The 17808-nt window shown below is 35.1% G+C and overlaps 2 long non-coding RNA genes across 7 annotated transcripts in view; one reads left to right on the top strand and one right to left on the bottom strand.

Moving 5' to 3' along the window:
* The window catches only part of LOC106730720, a 391898-nt gene that overhangs the window by 278441 nt on the left and 95649 nt on the right, over window positions 1–17808 (top strand). The window lies entirely within an intron of this gene.
* The window catches only part of LOC116668989, a 62558-nt gene that overhangs the window by 29283 nt on the left and 15467 nt on the right, over window positions 1–17808 (bottom strand). Inside the window, exon 3 of one of the 3 annotated variants that reach the window (XR_004326339.1) lies at window positions 1060–1183. The exons of the other annotated variants lie outside the window; for them this stretch is intronic. This is a non-coding gene — a long non-coding RNA (uncharacterized LOC116668989). The remainder of the gene's footprint in view (window positions 1–1059; window positions 1184–17808) is intronic. 3 annotated transcript variants of the gene reach the window in all.

The following is a 17808-nucleotide window of genomic DNA, read 5'->3' on the forward strand; positions in this document are numbered from 1 at the left end:
GCTACCCTGAATACATCTATCTTTGTCAATGGATTTGTTTATTTATCAAGTGCATACTTTCTGGATTTTTGTGGGAAGAGAAGGTCAGACAGAGGAGCACAAGGATTAGAAGTGATTACGAATAGAGAAAGGGATTCATGGAGAATGGTGTCTAGAGATAAGGCGTTACGAGAAGGGAGTCTGAATCATACTGTGCATAAGTGGGTGTCCAGCCCAAGGCTGAAGCCAGAACTGCCATTGAGCTGAGCTTCCCATTGGCATGTTTTCCACATTCTGAATGGTGGAGACATTCTTGAATAGGTAGTCACAATTAACGTCAGAGATGAAGTGTAATTGATATAAAGGATGGCTCCCATAAAAATGGCTTAATCCTTCTCTAGTTCAAGCTTCTACAAAGGCTTAAAAAGAAGCCAGCTATATTTCAGAGGACACAATGCATCTTTTATAATGAGCCAAGCAGATAAATAAGTAGCCTTTTCAAAGAAAGCTGTTAGCAAGCAGGTTGGATAGTGATATGAGCAATTGGAGAGAAATAAATGAAATAATTGCTATTAGAACAGTCATTACAGATTGCCTATGTATAACTGGATTGTAACTCTTAGGACCTGATGTATGCCACCTCCCCTTTCTCTAAAAAAAGGGGATATTTTGAAGGTTCTCTTTCTGGAGACCAGAGAAACAGCAATACCTAGCTTCAGTGACACGAGGCATTGATCATGTCTCAACGGGGCTGTAGTCATAGTGATTGAATCAGCTTAAACCTACCTTCTATTTTTAGAGTACACCTGCAGTAAAAGAAGGAAGGAAGTTTATTTCAGAAATTTTTAGGACACAGTGTCTAGAATCCCAGACCTCTGAATATTCTTTCAACAGAGAAAAAAGTTTCTAAATTTCTAAGTTTGCAATAGTTTTCTAAGATGATACTTGGTTTGGAATGATGGAGGAGATGCTAAAGGCAACAAACAAAAAAGAGTGGAAGATGATTAGGTACTGGAAGCTTGGAAAGCTTTAGGTCTCAATGACAAAATGGTTGGCAAGGTTGCAACAGGATTGACTTACCCACTGTTTGCTCCTTAGAGACTGGGGCCTGGTTTGAGATTTCTTCTCACAGTGCCTGACTGGAGACCAATGGCTTCTTATTGAGGGTTTGAGTGCCATGCCACAATCTGGCAGGATGCACATCCTGCAAGAAGGTGGTTATTTCAGAAGCAGATGCTTCCCCATGGCCAATTTAATTGGCTATTAACCCAGCAAAATGGTGACCCTACAAAAACTTAGTTTTTTCATTTTGAAATGAGATCCCAATATCTATTTTATAGGATTGCTAGGGACTTAAATAAGACTATTTATGTAACATACCTAACAATGCCTGATATAGAACACTTAATAAATAGTAGCTGCTGTTTTTTTATTCCCTCAGCAATACAATACAATGCACAGGTTAAGAAATTTTGTATCTATATGAGATGAGAAATGTTCACAAGACTTGTGGTAATCATTTCATGATGTATGTAATAGTTGAGTCAAATCATTATGCTATAATCTTAAACTTACACAGTGTTGTGTGTCAATTATAACTCAGTAAAACTGGAAGAAGAATTTGAGTTGACCTCATTGTCATGTCAAACAAAAAACAACCTTAGCTAATCATACTACTATTAATAGCAACAACAAAAGCTGCTATTTACTGATTGATTACAAGGCCTAGCCTTACACTACATATTTTAGGTTGATTATTTCGTTTGATTTTGACAACGACCCTATCAGGAAGGTGCCTATAGAACTCAAAATGAAAATGAGACCATATCCAGTAGCAGTACTTTTCCATCGAACTACAAAGAAAAGTGAGACTGATTTTCTGGAAATACAAGTTCCAGAGATACAGTGAGAGAAAGAAAGAGAAAGATAAGGCATAGCCATTTTCTAATCATATGAACACTTCTTAAAGAGGACCCTGAGAAAGCCACCGAGCTGGCATTTGTGAAAGGCCATCTGGAGCTTTGTGGGCAGCAGCAAGGGTGGCTAGAGATAGTACTGGGAGGAAATAACGAAGGAAACATTTTTTGCACTGTTTTTGAGATGTTAAGAAAAGATCAGGACCTCTTAGAGAAGATAGGGGCCCAGTCTACAGAAGAAAGCCCATGAAAAAAGAAGCCTAAAGGGAGAATATCTGATGAGAGGGAGGCCCTAAAAACAATCTCTTAAGATTGAAGTTGAAGAATTAAAGTCCCTAAGGCAAGAACTGAGGACCCTAGAAGAGGGAGAATAAGTACGTCCTTGTGAAATCAGTTATTCTGATTGTGGGCTTGCAGGTGTTTGGGGAGGGGCTGTCAGGACTCTTCATAAATATGTAAGTGTAAGTTATTTGATTGAGGTAAATACACTTATAGAAAACTGTACACATCATAAGTGTACAGCTTGATAAATTATCACAAAGTGAACACACCCATGTAACCACCACCCAGGTCAAGAAAGAGAATATTAGCATCTTTATAAATATTTACTACTCATGGCTTTTATATGCTTAGAGTCTTGAATGAATTTGTATCTTTCAAACATAGATATTTAAAGCCAAGTGTGGTCAGTTAGGGTGTTTTATATATCAAGTGAGAAAAGAGGGCTTGTTCTAAAAACAAGTTGAGGAAAATACTTAAAATCCATAAAATTTCCTAAAAGTGAGGTATTAAAATCTGAATAGATTCCTGATTTTAAAATCATAATCAAATCCTGAAATAAGGGATAATTCTGTGTACTTCCCAAACTCATTAAGGCATTGAAAATTACGGTTCACCAGGGAATTCCCACTAAGAAAAGGAATGCCTGGTCTTCCTTGCCTAAAATCTTCAAGAATATGTAGCATTCAGCACTGTTCCAAGCACATGGTGTACTCAGCAAATTTGTCAATAATGATAATGGTGATAAGTTACCTTTTTCATATAACACATGGTGATCCCTTGTTTCCCTAAAAGCAATAACTTGTGCAAAGAAATGTTACTTTTAGTTCTTCTGAATCTCCTGTTTGGAGCCTCAGGGGAAAGAATAATCTACGTAAATTAGTGGTGATGTTGTTTTACACACCAATTGAAATGATTTTGCTCTTTACCTGCCCCCTCCCCACAACCAAACACAGCTCTGAGTTTTGCAGAGATGAGGGAGAGGAGAGAAGGAGGGAAAGAAAATAAGAGGTGAGGTGATCAGGAACAGAGGTATAGAAGGGGAAAACTAATGCTGAGTTAAAACTACTCAGGAAATGTCTCTGTACTCTCTTTTGTTTTAAGGATGTAATGTTACAACTTAGCATAGCAATTAATAGCACATTTGATTAGAGCACATATTTTTATTTTGGTGGGTGATCATTTATGAACTGAAAGTAGTTCTCCATAGCAGCCACCATCATGGGTGACCACTAGGACAGAAAATTAAAAGCCATTTGTCAAATGGAAAGGTTATCTATTTTTTACACATCGTGATATCCTTAGTGAGTCCTTCAGTTGAAACTTCACAGAAGACAGAGTTGACGAGCAATGTGAATGTTTGACAAGGAGTAACAATTTAGTCACATTTATCTGGTTATGAGTGCTAATTCAAGCCTAATCTTACAAAACCCCAAAATGACCCCTGCTTTGCTACAAATATATTAATGATTTTTTAAAAGTTGAAATATAGTTTATTTATAATGTTATGTTAGCTTCTGATGTACAGCATAATGATTCAGTTATACACATATATTCATTTTCATATTTGTTTTCATTATAGGTTATTATAAGATATTGACTTATTTGTTTACCTATTTTATATAGTAGTTTGTATCTGCTAATCTCTAACTCCTAATTTATCCCTGTTCCCACCTTTCCCCTTTGGTAACCATAAATTTGTTTTCTATGTCCATGAATCTGTTTCTGTTTTGTAAGTAAGTTCGTTTGTTATCATTTTTTAGATTCCATATGTAAGTGGTATCATATGATATTTGTCTTTGCCTAACTTATTTCACTTAGGATGATGATATCTAGGTCCATCCATGTTGCTGCAAATGGCATTATTTCATTCCTTTTTTATGGCTGGGTAGTATTCCATTGTGTGTGTGTGTGTGTGTGTGTGTGTGTGTGTGTGTGTGTGTGTGTGTGTGTGTATGCCACATCTTCTATATCCAGTCATCTGTTGGCGGACATTTAGGTTGCTTTTATGTCTTGGCTTCTATGACCACTGGAATGCATGTATCTTTTCAAATTACAGTTTTCTCTGGATATATGCCCAGGAGTGGAATTGCTGGATCATATGGTAACTCTATTTTTAGTTTTCTAAGGAATCTCCATATTATTTTCCATGTTGGCTGCACCAAATCACATTCCCACCAGCAGTGTAGTAGGGTTCCCTTTTCTTCACATCTTCTCTAGCATTTATTGTTTGTGGGCTTTTTAATGATGGCCAGTGTGAGGTGATACCTCACTGTAGTTTTGATTTGCATTTCTCTGATAATTAGCAATATTGAGCACCTTTTTAAGTGCCATCTGTATGTCTTCTTTGGAGAAATGTCTATTTAGGTCTTCTACCCATTTTTTGATTGTTTTTGTTGTTGTTGTTTTTGAGTTATATGAACTGTTTGTATATTCTGGAAATTAAGCCCTTGTCAGTCACATCATTTGCAAATATTTTCTCCCATTCCATAGGTTGTCTTTTTGTTTTATTGATGGTTTCCTTTGCTGTGCAAAAACTTTTAAGTTTAATTAGGTCCCATTTGTTTATTTTTGCTTTTATTTCTGTTGCTTTGGGAGACTGATCTAAGAAAACATTTCTATGATTTATGTCAGAGAATGTTTTGCCTCTGTTCTCTTTTAGGAGATTTATGGTGTCCTGTCTTATATTTAAGTCTTTAAGCCATTTTGAGTTTTTTGTGTATGGTTTGAGGGAGTGTTCCAACTTCACTGATTTACATGCGACTATATAGCTTTCCCAACACCACTGTCTTTTTTCCATTGTATATTCTTGCCTCCTTTGTTGAAGATTAATTGACCATAGGTGTGTAGGTTTATTTCTGAGCTCTGTATTCTGTTCTACTGATCCATATGTCTGTTTTTTATGTCAATGCCCCACTGTTTTGATTACAACAAATTTGTAGTATTGTCTGAAGTCTGGGAGGGTTATACCATCAGCTTTGTTCTTTTTCCTCGGGATTGCTTTGGCAATTCTGGATCTTTTATGATTCCATATAAGTTTTAGGATTGTTTGTTCTAGTTCTGTGAAAAATGTCATAGGTAATTTGATAGGGATGGCATTAAATCTGTGAGTTGCTTTGATTTGTTTTGTGTTGATTTTTAGGTTGCCAGCAGAAATTAGGAAAGGACAAAACATCTCTTAAATGATGATGGGTGAATTTGATGTCTTTAGCAATTGAAAGTCACAATTTTAGCATTTACTCATTAGAGTTAAAATATAAATGGGATGCAGAATTCATCTGAACCTTTCTTCCTTGGTGCCCACTCTAGCCAGTGGGTTATAACTTGGTGGCTTTGATTTTGAGTCAGCCATTTGGCTTACATGACAAACTGAATAATTCTTTAAGGCACCTTTACACGAATATAGACCATTTAAATAGGAATAAGTATCATATCATACAAAGAAAACTGTGGTCTTGTTTCAGGTTTACCACTTATCAGTTGTATGACCTGGGGCCACTTGACTTCTGAGCCTTAGAATGCAGTAGTCGTTAAGATGATGGGCTTTGGGGTCCAACAGAACTGGTTCAAAGCTCTTATTAAAACTCTAGGGGCTTAATTTTCTCATCTGCAGAATTGGACCATTAATGGTCCAACTTCATACAAGGTTGTTAGAAGGATTAAATGGGACAGTACATGTAAAATGCCTAGCATGCAGTCAATGTTCAATAAATCACTATTTTCATTTCCAGATCTGAAATGTTAAGTTTCTTTGAACGATAGAGGTTCTGAAGTATCTATCAGGATTATATCTAGTTAGGAATTTTAGGTTCCTAATGGGTGGTACACTATTAGCCAAGCTTTATTTCTGTCTAGGCCTTTGGGCATTGGTGTATTTTAGTTACACATTTATTGAAAACCTTGACATCTTTTGAAAGGAAAGAGGAAGAAATCTGCTACCCTGTCAGAAGAAAAAAGACTATGTGAATTTTTCTTGTATATTTTTTCAAGAGAAGCTGTTTGCTTGCCTGAAAGATGAGTGGCCTTAGGATCACCAGAGTGGGACAAAGAAACATGGCTGGGCCTGTCAAGGAGGATGGTCAAAGACAGAAGGCCAGCGTCCTTGGAGGGAATAATGATGGGGCAAATCAGTACTTACATCAGCATTTTTTCTCTTGCAGTTTCCACAGCAATGATAGGGGGAAATAGCAAGAGATTAGGCCATCCCCAAAGCTTGCCTAGGTCACCCCAAGCATGATAACAACATCTGACATTTTCCCAGTTCTTTATTGTTGGCAAGTGGTTTCCCAGCCATGGGAAGTAAATAGGAAAGAGAATAATTTGCTTGTTTTAAAGATGAGGAAATTGGTACCCAGAGAGACCATAAGTGGGGGAATCAAATATTCACAATTTAGGTTTCCAGACCCATAGTTCCATGCTTGTACTTCCATACTACTTTGTCCCAGATGTATAGTTGTGTAGATTCAGATAATTTCTTTCCTTTTCATTTATGCCTTTCTGAGTTTCAGTTTCTTCATTCAGAAAATGGTACTGCTAATAATACTTTCTTTACCAGGTTTGTGTGAGAACTAAGTTAGATAATATGTATAGAGTGATTCATGCAGTAGTAGCTATTAGTTGTTGCCATCAGTATCTCTCCTACTGCTTGGGAGGATGCTGAATTCCCAGCACCACTTTTTATTGTACCCTGCGATGAGCCCCATGTTTGGAAAGATTTTGTATAACAAATTGCATGTACTGGTTAATTTTTAAATTATTATCAGTGGCCTTGGAGCTCCTGATCAGTAACTGGCATCAATACTGAATTAATTTAATTCCAATAAAAGCAAAGCAACCTGATATTTATAGAATCTTTTCATCTTCATCTAAGGAAATGGACTTCCTTCAGGTTGTTTGAAGTGTCTAAAACATCTTGCTAATCTCCAGTACTGTCTTTGCAAATTCTAGACATAGTTAGGCTCTCACTTTTCAATGAGTAAGCCAAACCTTATTATTATAGTCTGAGTGAGTTGATGTTTTGTGTGTGATCTAATTCAATTTTTGAATGTGACAATTTTTTCCATCATATCATGGGAAATTGGTGTGGTCCAGAAATAATAAAAATGAATTCATTATGAATGAAACTGAAGATAAATTTTTAACATGCTACCAGAAGTTACTGATTAACAAGCATACCAAAATTTCAGATACTACATTCTCATATACAAGAACTAAATTGTGTATTTTATTCATTGTCCCTAAAGGCCAAGTTGTTATAATTTTTAATACTTTCTGTTTTTTGTTGGGCTTTTTTTTTTTTTACCCTTCAGCTATGCAATTTTTGTAATATCAGAGAGGAAAGGAAACTAATTTTTTTAAGTATACAGAATTAGATCTCTTATAGCCAAATTTAACTGTTGAGAGAGAAAATTATAAAGGATATTGAAAAAGACAAATTTATATAACCCATCTCTTATTTTGAAAAGATATGTTACATAGAGAACAAGTCTTGAGTTTTTCAAATATTATTGGGTCAGGCTAAAATAATTTCACTGTGAGAGCATTTTCTTTCTCTGTGTGCAGTCTAAGTGCATATTTTGTGCTCTTAGGGATAACTTTCCAAAGCTGTGTGAAGAATGTGGCAATAAAATCTAATAAGAATTATGGCTCATGACTTGAATGATGTCAGTACCCTTTTAATCCTCCCAAACATGAAAACGTTTTCTCCTCCTAAATAAGATTTCTTAACTCTTTATTTCTAATAAGCAGTGCTCTACATTTTTATTGGCAATGTAAGAGTTAAAGGAAGATGTTTCATTCCATTATTAATGCTTCTGCTTATTATTAAGATAAGCAGTTTAGAAAAGAAACATATCCTAGACAATATTTTTATGAACACATCTTATTTTGTCTGGTTTCTTTCACATATTATATAACATCAAAAGATCTTCTGAGTTTAGTGTTCCAGTAATAATCTTTGTTTTCTTTAAGCCAGTAGTTCTGAGTGGTGTGAATCAGAATCACCTGAAAGACTTGTTAAAACACACATCACTGGGGTACATTCTCAGGCCTGGGATGGGCATGAGAAATTACATTTTTCATAGGTTCCCAGGTGAAAATGATGCTGCAAGTCAGGGGACTCACACTTGAATAACAGCTTTAAGCCATTTTAAACTTCTTATCTTATAATTTAATTTGGTGGGATTCAACCATTGTGCGGCATGTTGGTTTGGAAGAAGCCAAAATTTAGTAAGTTAGCTATAGTTTGATTATTTGGCCAATCCAGATTTATTTCAAGTCAAATAACTATATATAGAAAAGCATGGTTGATGAAATGGTTCGATGCTTGAAGATGTCAGACTGTAGAATCTCTACTGGTAAGTGTGTGATTTCTTTAGTGACATCACATTTGCCTGCAGAGATTTTCCAGTCTGCCACTTTGAAGTTGTATTTAGGGCAGAAAAAAGTTGTCTTCTTTCTACAGTGGTGTTTCCAGGACTGCTAGATTTTAAAACTATATTTATCCAAGGTTAAAACTGAATGGGAAAAGGAGTTACAGTTGGGGTTCAGATAAGAGAGTAAATGAGAATGGATACTCTCTGATTCTGCCACACATCTCCATGGAGAATGAAGGAAAACGGGAAAAGTGAAGCTTCCCCAAACCACAACAAATATAATTTATAACAGTGTTTTAGCCACACTGAAAGCCTTATAGTCAATCCAAGTAAATATCCTTGAGTTTCAAGCAATTTTATCTAATAATTAGACTTTGCACTTGGGTTTCTCAGTGCCTTTCTTAATTGACACTTCTGTCTAATCACAAGAGAAATGAGTAGAATTAGGAGGTGGTTTCTCACTTTTATTTTCCGCATTTCTCTTCTATTTAGTAGCTGTCTTATGATAAATAACATCACCTGCTGCTAACTTTTAATGTGCTGGAATGATACATAATAAGCAACATTTACTTCAGAAGCACAAGAATATTGTAAATATCGTGATATCATTAACTCTATAATGTTGGTTTGTTCATTTGTGAGAACATACGTTTTTCCCCCCAGTGTTAGCTGGAAATTTATTTCAAGATTTGACTACAGTAGGGTCTTTTTATATTTTGTTCCCTGCAGTATCCCAGCCAGAGAAAAGATACCTAGCACATAATAGGTATTCAATAAACATTTATTTACTGAATGGACATTATTTAGGATTTTGGGTACATATGCAAATACTTATTAATCATTATAAAAACAATAATATACACATCAAGTCATATATTGTATTGATATCAGAGTGAACATATTTAATTTCAGACAGGACAAAAATAGAACATTTAAATATGGAAAACCTATCTATCTTGGTAATAAGGAATATTCCTATAAGAAAATACTTTATAATGGAATTTAAAAAATTAATTTCCTTATAGCCTAACAATGTTATATTATGCCTTTCTGACATGCAGTTTTATTTCAGATGATGAGCTTTTTAGTCCTGGATTATATCCAAATTTACATAATAATGAATCATGAAATGAGGTTTGATTTTGTTTACACTACACAACAGTGACTTACTTATCTGTTAATCTGTCATATACACATCCTTTGACCTCAAGATGACTTTAAAAGCATCCTCTCAATTGCATTCTGACTTTTCTAGATAAACCATAAATACAGACAACATTAAATCTCTCATAAGTGTGTAGAGGATGTAACAGGTGGCCCTGATCTGATGTGAGTGGAGCTAAATAATGTGTTGAAATAATTGGAGCTTAAAAAGATAGAAAACATCTGGGTTTCAAGGGAGAACATTTGCATCCTTTTTTTACTGCTTTTTAAATAGAGGGCTACATCATTCTGGGTTGTGTAGAAAGAAAGGTCTAGCATTAGGAACCCCATGGTCCTTATTCTGTTCATCTCAGCTCCAAAAGGTGGGACTAGTATACTTGGTTATGGGAGAAAGATAAAGTTTCTTCTGTCATTTTTCATTTTCTGTTTTCCAATCATGCTGTTCGTTTTATATGTGCTTGCAGGGCCTGGTTAACTGTATCACTTGTTCTTTTGAAGGAATTTGAACTTGTGAATGATGGACTCATAGTTGCCATGTCCCTGATTGTTGATATCTTGTTTGTTTCTTTGCTCCATGGAAAGGCATGGATGGAACAGAGCTTTGGAAAAGCATCATCATTTTAGCTCCATGAGTAGGCTCTTTAGAGATAGCCAGTCTATAATACTGGGCTCCTGTTAATTTAAGCACTTCCATAGAGAGAGAACCTTTTATAAATGCAAAGATTTGACATACAAGCACTGTCTGGTATACATATTCATACAGATGAATTTATAAGATTATGCCTACCAGAGATTAAAGTTCTGAAAAAAATCTAACATTTTGAAAGATCAGGAAGCCAAGATCTACCCAGTGGTTCTCAACCCTGACTATATATCAGAATCATCTTGGAATTTATGAAACAGATTCTTATACCCCATCCAAGACCTCCTGGACCTGAACTTCCAAGATGTGGATTTGAGAAGTTTCTGTGTTTAAAAAAGTTAATAAATTTTATTTTTTAGAGATGTTTTAGGTTCACCACAAAGTTGAGTGAAAAGTACGTAGGGTTCCCAGATACCCCCTATTCTCACATGCCCACAATCTCCCCTATTATGGACATCATGCACCACAGTGATACATTTGTTACAATCAGTGAAACTACATTGACACATCACCATCACTCAAAACTTATGGTTTACATTAGGGTTATTCTTAGTGTTCTATGGGTTTTGACAAATATTTGATGACATGTATCCACCATTAATGTCTTATATGGAATAGTTTTATTGCCCTAAAATTCTCTGTGCCCTGTGTATTCATCTCTCCCTCTCACCAGCCTCTAATCTTTTTTCTGTCTTCATAGTTTTGTATTTTCCAGAAAGTGGTAAGGTTGGAAACTGTATGTAATCTTTCCAATTGGCTTCTTTCACTTACTAACATGCGTTTACATTTCCTCCATACCTTTTCATGGCTTGATAGCTCATTTCTTTTTTGGCACTGAATAATATCCCACTGTTTGGATGTACAACAGTTTATCCATTCATCCACTGAAGGACTTCATGGTTACTTCCAAGTTTTGACAATTATGAATAAAGTTGCTATAAACCATGTGCAGGTTTTTGTGTGAATAAAAGTTTTCAGTTTATTTTGGAAAATACCAACGAGCATGATTGCTGGATTGTATGGTTAAGAGTATATTTCAATTTCTAAGAAACTACCAAATTGTCCTCCAAAGTAGATGCACCATTTTGCATTCCCATTAGCAACGAATGAGTTCCTGTTGTTACATAACCTCATCAGTATTTAGGGTTGTCAATGTTTTGGATTCTGGCCATTCTAATAGATGTGTAATGTTCTCTCGTTTTTGTTTTAATTTGCAATTCCCTAATGACATATGATGGTAAAAAATTTTTCATATGCTTACTTGCCATCTATATGTCTTCTTTGGTGAGATGTCTGTTCAGATCTTTTACCAGTTTTTAAAATCTGTTTTCTTTTGTTGAGTTTTAAGAGTTCTGTGCATATTTTGAATTAACAGTCTTTTATCAGATGTATCTTTTGCAAATACTTTCTTTCAGTCTGTGGCTTGTCTTGTTCCCATTGCAACATTGTTGCAGAGCAGATGTTCTTGATTTTAATGAAGCCCAATTTATTATTTCTTTCATGGATTATGACTTTGATGTTGTGTCTTAAAAGTTATTGCCATACCCTAGGTCACCTAAATTTTCTCTTGTATTACCTTACTTTTATCGTTACACATTTTACATTTAGGTCTGTGATCCATTTTGAGTTGACTTTTGTGAAAAGTATAAGGCTGTGTCTGTATTAGTATTTTTGTGGGGTTTGGTTTTTTGTTTTTTGGTTTTTTTTTTTTTTTTTTTGCATGTAGATATCCAGTTGTTTCAGCACCATTTGTGGATAAGACTGTCTTTGCTCCAATGTTTTGCCTTTGCTCCTTTGCCAAAGATCAGTTGACTATATCTATATGGGTCTATTTCTGGGCTCTATGTTCTGTTCCATTTTTCTATTTGTCTTTCCTTTCACCAATACCACACTGTCTTAATTATTGTAGCTTTATAGTGAGTTTTAAAGTTAGGTAGTGTTACTCCTCTGACATTGTTCTCCTTCAGTATTGACTTGATTATTCTGGGTCTTTTGCCTCTCCATATAAACTTTTGAATCTGTTTGTCAATATCCACAAAATAATTTGCTGGGATTTTGAGTGGAATTGTGTTGAACTTATAGAGCAAATTGGGAAGGCCTAACATCTTAACTATATTGAGTCTTTCTATCCATGAACATGTAATATCTCTCCCTTTATTTACTCTTCCTTGAAATCTTTCAAAAGAGTTTTGTAGTTTTCCTCGTACAGATCTTGTACATCTTTTGTTGATTTATATTATGTATTTCACTTTTTGGGGTGATAATATAAATGGCAATGTGTTTTTAATTTCAAATTCCATTTGTTCTTGCTGGTGTATAGGAAAGTGACTTTGCATGTGAACCTTGTATCCCTTCAACCTTTTTTAATAGATTAGGCCATTCAGATTTTCTGTTTCATCTTGTGTGAGTTTTGGAAAATTATATCTTTAAAGAATTGGTCCATTTCATCTGGGTTATCAAATTTTTTGGCACAGTTGTTCATAGTAATCTTCTAGAATCCTTTTAATGTTCATGAGATCTGTAATGATGTCCCCTCTTTCATTTAATTTCTGATAATAGTAATTTGTGTCTTCTCCTCCCCCTTTTCTTCTTCTTTATTAGCCTAGCTAGAGGCTTGATTTCATTGATCTTTTCAAAGAACAAGCTTTTGGTTTTGTTGATTTTCTCTATTGATGTCTTGTTTTCAATTTCATTAATTTCTGCCCTAATTTTTACTAATTTTTTTCTTCTGCTTACTTTGGATTTAATTTGTTTTTCTTGATCTAATTTTCTATGGTGAAAGCTTGGAATTGATTTTAGAGCTTCCTTCTTCTCTAATATATTCATTCAATGCTATACATTTTCCTCTACATACTGCTTTCACTGTATCCCACCAATTTTGATAAGTTATGTTTCATTCTCATTTAGCTCAAAATATTTTAAAAATTCTCTTCAGATTTCTTCTTTGACTTATGTATTATCAAGAAGCATGTTGTCTACTCTTCATGTATTTTGTGACATTCCAGTTCTCTTTCTGTTACTGATTTCTAGTTTAATTCCATTGTGGTCTGAGAGCATATTTCTATAATTTTAAATTTATTAAGGTATATTTTATGGCTCACAATATGGTTTATCTTGATGAATGTTCCATGTGAGCTTGAGAAGAATGTGTAGCTTGCTGCTGTTGGATGAAGTAGTCTATAGATGGCAATTATTTCCAGTTTATTGATTGTGCTATTGTGTTTGACTATGTCCTAACTGATTTTCTGGCTGCTGTATCTGTTCATTTCTGAGAGAGAGGTGTTAACATTTCCAACTAAAGTAGTGGATTCATCTACTGTTCCTTGCAGTTCTGTCAGTTTTTGCATCATGTATATTAATACTCTGTTCTTAGGTGCACCCACACTAAAGATTATTACGTCTTTTTGGAGAATTAACCCCTTTATCCTCATGTAATATCCCTCTTTAACACTGATAACTTTCCTTGCTCTGAAGTTAGCCCTGCCTGAAATTAATATAGCTATTCCTACTTTCTTTTGATTAGTGCTAGCGTGATATATTTTTCTCCATCCCTTTATTTTTAATCTATATGTATCTTTATGTTTAAAGTGTGTTTCTTGTAGACAATATATAGTTGGGTCCTTTTTTAATACACTCTGACACTCTCTTTTAATTGGTGTATTTAGGTCATTGACATTTAAAGTGATTATTGATGAATTTGGATTAATATCTACCATATTTGCTATTGTTTTTATTTGTTGCCCTTGCTCTGTGTTCCTATTCTTATCTTCTGCATTTTTTCTGCATTTCATAGTATTAATTGAGCATTTTATATAATTTGATTTTCTCTCCTTTTTTAGCATATTGATTATACTTTTAAAAACTTTCTTCCTAGTTTCCATACAGTTTGCAATATATACTTACAACTAATCCAAGTCCACTTTTAAATAACACTATACCATTTCACAGGTAGTATAAGTACTTTATAATAACAAAATGTTCCCAATTCCTCCATACCATCCCTTGTATCACTGCTGCAATGCATTAACTTATACATAAGCTATATCTATATCTACCTATATATATATATATAAAGCACATACACATATATAATTTAATACATTATTGCTATTTTTTTTATTTTTTTGAACAATATAACATTTTTTATTGATTTATAATCATTTTACAATGTTGTGTCAAATTCCAGTGTAGAGCACAATTTTTCAGTTATACATGAACATATATATATTCTTTGTCACATTTTTTTCTCTGTGAGCTACCATAAGATCTTGTGTATATTTCCCTGTGCTATACACTTGTTTATTTATTCTACAATTCTGAAATCTTGTCTATCCCTTCCCACCCTCCGCACCCTTGGCAACCACAAGTTTGTATTCTATGTCTATGAGTCTATTTCTGTTCTGTATTTATGCTTTGTTTGTTTGTTTTTCTAGATTCCACACATGAGTGATCTCATATGGTATTTTTCTTTCTCTTTCTGGCTTACTTCACTTAGAATGACATTCTCCAGGAGCATCCATGTTGCTGCAAATGGTGTTATGTTGTCGGTTTTTATGGCTGAGTAGTATTCCATCGTATAAATATACTCCAGCTTCTTTATCCAGTCATCCGTTGATGGACATTTAGGCTGTCTCCATGTCTTGGCTATTGTAAATAGTGCTGCTATGAACATTGGGGTGCAGGTGTCATCCTGAAGTAGCGTTCCTTCTGGATATATGCCCAGGAGCAAGATTCCTGGGTCATATGGTAAGTCTATTCCTAGTCTTTTGAGGAATCTCCATACTGTTTTCCACAGTAGCTGCACCAAACTGCATTCCCACCAGCAATGTAGGAGGGTTCCCCTTTCTCCACAGCCTCTCCAGCATTTGTCATTTGTGGATTTTTGAATGATGGCCATTCTGACTGGTATGAGGTGATACCTCATGGTAGTTTTGATTAGCATTTCTCTGATAATTAGTGATATTGAGCATTTTTTCATGTGCCTATTGATCATTTGTATTTCTTCCTTGGAGAATTGCTTGTTTACGTCTTCTGCCCATTTTTGGATTGGGTTGTTTGGTTGTTTCTTATTAGGTTGTATGAGCTGCTTATATATTCTGGAGATCAAGCCTTTGTCGGTTTCATTTGCAAAAATTTTCTCCCATTCTGTAGATTGTCACTGTTTTTACTTATGGTTTCCTCTGCTGTGCAGAAGCTTGTAAGTTTCATTAGGTCCCATTTGTTTATTCTTCCTTTTATTTCTATTGCTTTTGAGTAGACTGTTCTCGGAGAACATTTTTGAGATGTATGTCAGATAATGTTTTGCCTATATTTTCTTCAAGGAGGTTTATTGTATCTTGTCTTATGTTTAAGTCTTTGATCCATTTTGAGTTTATTTTTGTGTATGGTGTAAGGGAGTGTTCTAGCTTCACTGATTTACATGCTGCTGTCTAGTTTTCCCAACACCATTTGCTGAAGAGACTATCTTGATTCCATTGTATGTTCTTGCCTCCTTTGTCAAAGACTAGTTGACCAAAAGTTTGTGGGTTCATTTCTGGGCTCTCTATTCTGTTCCATTAGTCTATATGTCTGTTTTTGTACCAATACCATGCTGTCTTGATGACTGTAGCTCTATAGTATTGTCTGAAGTCTGGGAGATGCTATTATTATTTTGAAGAACTAGTATCTGTTAAATCAATTAAGAATAAGAAAAATAAAAGTTTTTATTTTACCTTATTTATCCATCTTTGGGTGCTCTCTTTTTATTTATTTAGATCAGAGTTTCTGGCTCATATCAATTTTCTTCTTTCTGAACAACTTTTAACATTTAAGGCAGATCTGCTGGCAACAAATTTCCTCAGTTTTTATCTGTCTGAGAAAGTCTTATTTCTTCTTAACATGTGAAAGATAATTTCACAAGGTATAGAATTCCAGGTTGGTGGGTTTTTTCTCTCAACACTTGAAACATTTCATTCCACTCTCTTCTTGCTTACATGGTTTCTGGGATAAGGCTAATATTATTATCCTTGCTTCTTTATAGATAAGGTACTTCTTTTCTTCTGACTTTTTCTGACTTTTTTTAATCATTGATTTTCTGATTTTTGAATATGCTATGCCTAGGTAATTTTGTTTTGTGGTATTTTGTTTGTTTGTTTTGTTTTTTGCATTTATCCTGCTTAGTGTTCTCTGAGCTTCCTGGAACTGTGGTTTGATGTCTGACATTAATTGGGGGAAATTCTCCATCATTGTTGCTTCAAATATTGCTTCTGTTCCTCTCTTTCTTCTACATTTTGTATTCCCATTACACATGTGCTATACCCTTTGCGGTTATCTCATATTCTTGTATATTCTGTTCTTTTTTTTTTTTTTCAGTCATTTTTCTCTTTGTTTTTCAGCTTTGGAAGTTTCTGTTGTCATAGTCTCAACCTCAGAGATTCTTTCCTCTTCTGTGTCCAGTCTGCTAACTAACCTATCAAAGGCATTCTTCATTTCTGTTTTAGTGTTTTTTGAACTCTAGAATTACTTATTGATCTTACTTAAAATGTCCATCTCTCTGCCTACATTAAACATCTGTTCCTGCATGTTGTCTGCTTTTTCCAGTGCAGACCTTATCATAGTTTTGGGTTTTTTTTAATGTATGGTCTGATAATCCCAAATTGTGTTTTTTGCCTTTAACTTTGCTTTGTCTTTTGTTTTGTTTTGGTTTTTTGTTTAAAGGTAGGCATGATGTACTGGGTAAAAGTTCATTTTACCCAGTGGTAAATAGGCCTTTAGTAATATGGTGGTAAGGTTGTGGGGTGGGGGGTGAAGGGACGTGTTCTACAGTTCTATGATTTGGTCTCAGTCTTTGGTGAGCCTGTGCCCCTGGACTGTGAATTTCACCAGTGCTTCTCAGTCTCCTCATACCCCCACCTTAGGTAGGATGGGATGGCTGGAGGGAGCTAGAGTTGGGCAATTCCCTTCCCCCAGGTCAGTTGGACTCTGACAAAACCCTCGGGTCAGTTGGACTCTGGTAAAATAGTTTTACCTGAGAGCAGGCCTGCTTGAGAAGAATGGGATGCTCTGGTATATTTCAAAATGGTTTCTTTTTCTCTGGTCCTGGTGGAATCACAAGGAGATTTTCTCCAGTATACACTGTTAAGACCTGTTAGTTCAAGCTCCTGGAGGTGAAACTCACAAAAGTGTGAGGGCCCTTCTATGACTGAGTTCTCCTGGAGATTTTAACTCTCAGACTTGTCCACACTGAGCCTTCAGCAATTCATCAATTACAGGTTAGGTTTTCCCAAACAGGCACTGGTTCCTGTGGGGTTTCTGCTCCAGTAAGTTGTGATTCTCTGTATTCACTTGCCTCTCCAATTTTGGGGCAGTGGGTTGTCCTATGAACTCACTTCTCTAAGGAATCTAAGAAAAATTCTGGATTTTTCAGTTTATTCAAAATTTTGACTTATCGTTAGGATGGAGTGGTGACTACTGT

The sequence above is a fragment of the Camelus ferus genome, chromosome 15 (assembly GCF_009834535.1).
Source record: "Camelus ferus isolate YT-003-E chromosome 15, BCGSAC_Cfer_1.0, whole genome shotgun sequence".
Taxonomy (NCBI): Eukaryota; Metazoa; Chordata; class Mammalia; order Artiodactyla; family Camelidae; genus Camelus; species Camelus ferus.